The sequence below is a fragment of the Triticum urartu genome, chromosome 5, assembly GCF_003073215.2.
Source record: "Triticum urartu cultivar G1812 chromosome 5, Tu2.1, whole genome shotgun sequence".
In the NCBI taxonomy this organism is placed as follows: domain Eukaryota; kingdom Viridiplantae; phylum Streptophyta; class Magnoliopsida; order Poales; family Poaceae; genus Triticum; species Triticum urartu.
This window is the reverse complement of record NC_053026.1, coordinates 21219799-21225798: the sequence shown is the minus strand read 5'-3', so window position 1 is coordinate 21225798 and position 6000 is coordinate 21219799. Positions and strand designations below refer to the sequence as shown.

The 6000-nt window shown below is 58.3% G+C and overlaps 1 pseudogene; it reads right to left on the bottom strand.

The window, feature by feature from the left end:
* Nucleotides 1-857: 857 nt before the first annotated feature.
* On the bottom strand, nucleotides 858-1715 carry LOC125506659 (annotated as a pseudogene).
* Nucleotides 1716-6000: the final 4285 nt, after the last annotated feature.

Sequence of the window (6000 nt, the reverse complement as noted above, 5' to 3'; positions counted from 1 at the left end):
CTTCGGAGGAGATTGGCGTTCCATGGTCGTTCCGACTCCTTGCCGGAATCATCTCTCTTTCGTGCCTTCGGCTTCTGCGTGTCGATTAGGTAGTAGGAGTCGTTGCCTAAAGCTCTGCTGGTGACGAAGGGGCCCTCCCAAGGGGCTGAGAGCTTGTGCTGGCCGGCTGTTCGCTGGATCAACCGGAGCACGAGATCGCCCTCTTGGAAAGATCTTGGCTTGACCTTCCGGTTGTGGTAGCGGCGAAGACCCTACTGGTAGATGGCTGACCGGCTGAGGGCTAACAGTCGGCCTTCTTCCAGCGGGTCGACGCCGTCTTCTCGCGCTTCCTTGGCCTCCGCCTTCGTGTACATGGTAACCCGAGGTGAGTCGAACTCGATGTCAGTTGGGATGACAGCCTCGGCACCGTACACAAGGAAGAAGGGGGTGAAGCCGGTTGACTTGTTCGGGGTAGTGCGCAAACTCCAGAGGACGGCCGGCAGCTCGTCGAGCCAACAGCCGGCCGAACGCTCCAGTGGCATGACCAGTCGGGGCTTGATGGCTGAGAGAATGAGACCGTTTGCTCGCTCGACCTGGCCATTTGACTGCGGGTGGGCAACGGATGCTAGGTCCAGCCGGATGCCTTGTGTTGCGCAAAAATGTGCCAGTGCTCCCTTGGCAAAATTTGTGCCATTGCCGGTGATGATCCTGTGTGGTACACTGTACCGGGTCGTGATATCTGCGATGAAAATCACGGCAGTCGGCCCATTCAGCTTCTTGATCGGCTTTGCTTCAATCCATTTGGTAAATTTGTCCACAGCGACGAGAAGATGTGTCATGCCGCCGCGTGCTGTTTTGAATGGGCCCACCATGTCCAACCCCCAAACAGCGAAAGGCCAGGTGAGGGGGATGGTCTTGAGTGCAGAAGCTGGCAGGTGTTGCTTGGAACTGAAAACTTGGCACCCTTTGCAGTGTTTGACTAGCTCTTTGGCATCATCCAAAGCAGTCGGCCAGAAGAGTCCGTGGCGGAAAGCTTTGGTGACGAGTGATCTTGAGGCAGCGTGGTGTCCGCATTCACCTTGGTGGATATCCTTGAGAATTGCTATGCCCTTCTCTGGCTCGACACAGCGCTGGAAGACTCCAGTGACGCTGCGCCTAACGAGCTCTTGGTTTACTATTGTGTATGCTCCGGCTCGGCGTTGAACTTGTCTTGCCGAGATCTCGTCAGTTGGCAACTCTCTGTTTACCAAGAAATTGAGGATGGGCTGGGCCCATGATGGAGCTGTGATTTCTTCTATTGTCAGAACTGCTGCTGTGACCAGGGGGGGTGGGCTGGGTGGTGAAGAGTTGGGGTCGGCCACCGCCTGCTGTGTCGATGAAGTTCCCGGGCCGACTACAGTAGTCCCCGGGCCGAGTTCCGAAGTTCCCAGGCCGGGTTCGACTATGGCAGTCCCCGGGCCGCCTATCGGAGTCGCCGAGCCACCTGCCTGGTTCCCCAAGTCAGATCAGACTGCGTCGGGGTCAGGCGGCACGAAGATGGAGTCATATTCTGGAGATGGCTTGATGGATGGCTTGAGGAGGCGGCGAATGGAGACGCCGGCTGGTATAGCTTGCCGGGTAGAGCCTATCCGTGCCAGGGCATCTGCTTGCTCGTTGTCGGCCCGCGGCACGTGGAGGAACTCACATCCTTCGAAATATCCACTAATTTGCTGCACGAGGAAGCGGTAGCTCGCCATGTTCGCATCCTTGGCGTCCAAGTCGCCAGATGACTGTTGGACACCAAGTCCGAGTCGCCATAGCACAGGATCCGGCGGATGCCGAGCTCTTTGGCTAGCCGAAGCCCATGTATGAGCGCCTCGTACTCGGCCACATTGTTGGAGGCGGCAAAATGAATTTGCAATGTGTACTTGAGCCTGTCGCCCTTGGGAGAGGTGAGGACGATGCCGGCTCCCAAGCTGGTGCGCATCTTGGACCCATCGAAGTGCATCCACCAATGAGTGGAGTCGGGGGCTGGTGGCAGGTACTGGGTTTCGGCCCAATTGACGAGGAAGTCGGCCAGCGCTTGAGACTTGATGGCGGTGCAAGGCTGGTAGAAGATCGTGTAGGGGGCCAGCTCAATGGCCCATTTTTCCACCCGGCCGGATGCATCCCGACTGCCTATGATTTCGGCGAGCGGGGTAGTACATACGACCGTGATGGGGTGCTCTTGAAAGTAGGGCTTGAGCTTCTTGGCGGCGAAGTACACACCATAGCACATCTTCTGGTAGTGTGGGTAGTTCTATTTTGAGGCGGACAATACTTCGCTTAAATAGTATACCGGCCTCTGGACTAGCTGAGCTCGGCCTTCTTCTGGGCGCTGGACCACGATAACTGTGCTGACCACCCGGCTAGTGGCGGCAATGTAAAGGAGCATGGGCTCTTTCTCAGTCAGCGCCGCCAAGACAGGCGGCGTGGTCAGTATCTTCTTTAGCTCGTGGAAAGCTTGGTCTGCTTGGTCGTTCCACTTGAAGTGAGCGGACTTCTTCATGAGTCGGTAGAGGGGGAGAGCCTTCTCTCCAAGCCGGCTGATGAAGCGATTCAGGGAAGCCAGGCATCCGATGAACTTCTGGACGTCTCGTAACTTGGTTGGAATCTCCATTCTCTCTATGGCCTTGATTTTCACTGGGTTGCACTCGATGCCGCGTTCGGAGACCAGGAAGCCTAGAAGCTGGCCAGCTGGTACACCGAACACGCATTTCTCGGGGTTGAGCTTGATCTGGAACCGGCACAAGCTTTCAAATGTCTCTCTGAGGTCTTCCAGCAAAGTGCCGCGCTTCTCTGTCTTCACCACAATGTCGTCTACATAGACGTGGGCATTTCTGCCGAGCTGCTTGAGGTGGCATTTCTGCATGCAATGCTGAAAAGTGGCACCGGCATTTCTCAAGCCGAATGTCATAGTCAGGTAGCAGAAAGCTCCGAATGGTGTGATGAAGGCGGTCTTCAGGCGGTCAGCTGGATCCAACTTTATCTGGTGGTAGCCTGAGTAAGCATCCAAGAAGCACAATAGCTCGCATCCGGCTGTGGAGTCTATCACTTGGTCAACCCTTGGCAGGGCAAAGGGATCTTTGGGGCAGGCCTTGTTGAGGCTTGTGTAGTCTATACACATACGCCACTTGTTGTTGTTCTTCAGCACGAGGACCGGGTTGGCGAGCCACTCTGGAAAGAAAACTTCCATAATGAAGCCGGCTGCCAGAAGCCGGGCTATCTCCTCTCCTACGATTCTTCTTTTTTCTTCCGACAGTCGGCGGAGGGGCTGTTTGACTGGTTTCGCCCCTTCTCGGACGTGTAGCTTGTGCTCGGCCAATTCCTTCGGAACACCCGGCATGTCCTTGGGAGACCATGCGAAGATGTCCCGATTCTCACGGAGGAAATCGACGAGCTCGCCTTCCTATTTGCTGTCCAGGTTCGCCCCAATGGAGGCGAACCTCTCTGGGTGCTCTGGGTCCAGAGGTACCTTCTTGGTTCTTTGGCCGGCTGGAAAGAACCTTGAGCTTCACACTCCTTGGGGTCGGGGGACAGGGCCGGCTGCTTGCCAGCCATGGCCACGACTCGATCCAACATCTTCTTTTCTTCAGCAATAACGAGGGACTCGGCCAGTCGGCTGCTGGCTGCCGCACACTCGGCGGATTTCTTGCAGTCTCCGGTTATGGTGATGATGCCCTTGGAACTTGGTATCTTTATCTTGAGGTAGGCATAGTGGGTTACAGCCATGAACTTGGCCAGGGCAGGTCGGCCAAGTAATGCATGGTAAGGGCTCTCTAGATCCACTACTTCAAACCATACTGCTTCTCGGCGGAAGTGATCCTTGTCCCCAAAGAGGACATCTATCCTGATCTTGCCGATTGGGGAACAGGACAGGCCGGGCACGATGCCATGGAACACGGTCCGACTGGGCATGAGTTGCTTCGTCTTGATGCTCAGCTTCTCTATGGTGTCACGGTATAGTATGTTGATGCTGCTTCCGCCATCTATCAGCACACGGGAGAACCGGGCAGCTCACCTTTCTGTTGCGAGTGTGGCGTCTAAGACCAATGCATAAGAGCCGGGAGACGGCATCACCTCTGGGTGATCAACCCGGCTCCAGCTAATCGGCCTTTCTGACCAGTGCATGAACTCAGGGTTGTTGGAGGCAACTGCATTGACTTCTTGATGCTGTCGGCGCCGGCTACGCCGATCTTCTGGTTGGCTTGTAAAGACGACATAGGCGGCATGTTCATCGGGGAACTCATCTTGAATGGCTCCGACTGCTGGTCGAGCGGCTGGCTGCTGAGGGGCTGGGGGCGGCTGACCAGCAGGCGGAGGCGGCACTATCCCCTCGCCCTTGGAGATTCACTTGAGCCAGTGGCACTTCCGGGTCATGTGGTTGGAGGGCTTCATGCCGCTGTGGAACTTGCAGGGGGCATCAAGCGCTTGCTCGTAGGAGAAAGCCAGCTGCCAAGCCGGCCTGCCGCCCTTCGGCTTCTTGGGCGCGGGCCGCCCTTCGGGTGGTTCGTCTTCGACTGTGGCTACCTGCCGACTGGTGGAAGGCGGCACGGGACCCTTGCGCTTGTGGTCGTTGTGGTAAGGGCGTCGGCTGGAGTCCCCAGCCGGCGTCTTGGGACCCGGGGCGAGCACTTTCCCCGAGGCGTCTACTCGGAGCTCGGTCTTCATGGAGGAGTCGGCCGTGGCGTATTTATCTGCTATGACCAGCAGCTCGTCGAGGGTAGTCAGCTCGTTGCAGAGGAGTCGGTGCTTGAGGAGGGTGCCTTCTCGGCACCCGGCGGTGAAGTACTCTATGGCTTGAACCTCGTGCACCCCTTCGCAGGAATTGCGGAGCTCGGCCCAACGCGTGAGGTAGTCGCGGGTTGACTCATTGGGCCCTTGGACACATAAGGAGAGCTGTCGGGGCTTGGGAGCCCGCTTGTAGGTGCTGGTGAAGTTGCGGACGAAGGCTTCTGTGAAGTCTAGCTAGCTGTTGACGCTATAAGGCTTGAGGCTGTTGAGCCAGGTGCGCGTCGTGCCTTGGAGCATGAGGGGGACATACTTCACGGCAACGCGCCTGTTGCCGTTTGCTATGCGAACTGCAGTGGAGTAGTCGATCAACCAATCTTCTGGCTTCACGGAGCCATTATACTTGGGCGTGTCTCTTGGGAGCGAGAACCCTTTGGGAAAGGGCTCCTCGCGGATGCGGGGGCCGAAGCAAGGCGGGCCGACATCATCTTCTTCTTCCAGGGCCAGGGATCGCGCCAGGCGATCGATCCGGTGGCGGGCGTCATTCTCGCCGACTCCTTTGTGGCGGCCCAGTCGGCCGCTGAGAGTCGGATGTGTGACAGGCGGTGGGGTGGGATATCTCTCCCCACGAGGTGGAGGAGGAGGTGGGTTGTCTCGCCGCTCCACAGCACGAGGGCGGCCTTCTGCGTCACGCTCGATGGAGATTCAAGTCCGGCTGCGACTTGCAGCCGGCTCCTTTTCTTTCCTTGCATGGGTGTTGCCAGTCGTCGGTGTTCGTGACGTCGCACCGTGCTCTCGGCGCGGGGGAGGACTTTCAGCGCGGACGCCATCTTCATGCCGCTCTGCGGCAACGTCGATAAGCTGCTGGATGCGTCTGGTCATGTAAGGGAGCTCGTCGGGCCCCAGTTTATCCAGCTCGTCTATGTCCGCCTAGGCGGCGCGTAGGTTCTCGAGAGGCGTGGCGTAAACCGGGCGGTCCACTCCCAGCATGTCGGCGATAGCCGCGCCGCGTTTCTTGATGACGCCAACGCGGCTCGGCCCATCGGGAGGCGGCGTGCCGAAGGCGGCGCGGTCGACTTCGCGCTGGTGAGCCTCGGTGAGGCATCTCATGGAAGCTAGCTTCTGGCCCTCTGCAACGAGGGCGAGGCGGCGTGCCTCCAGTGTTTCCGCGTTGGCGTCGGCCGGGATGGGGGCGGACAAGTCGTGCAGCGCCGTCTGCAAGGCGTCGTCGGCGTTTTCGCCAGAGGCGGCGCCGTGGCTGATGACCAGTAT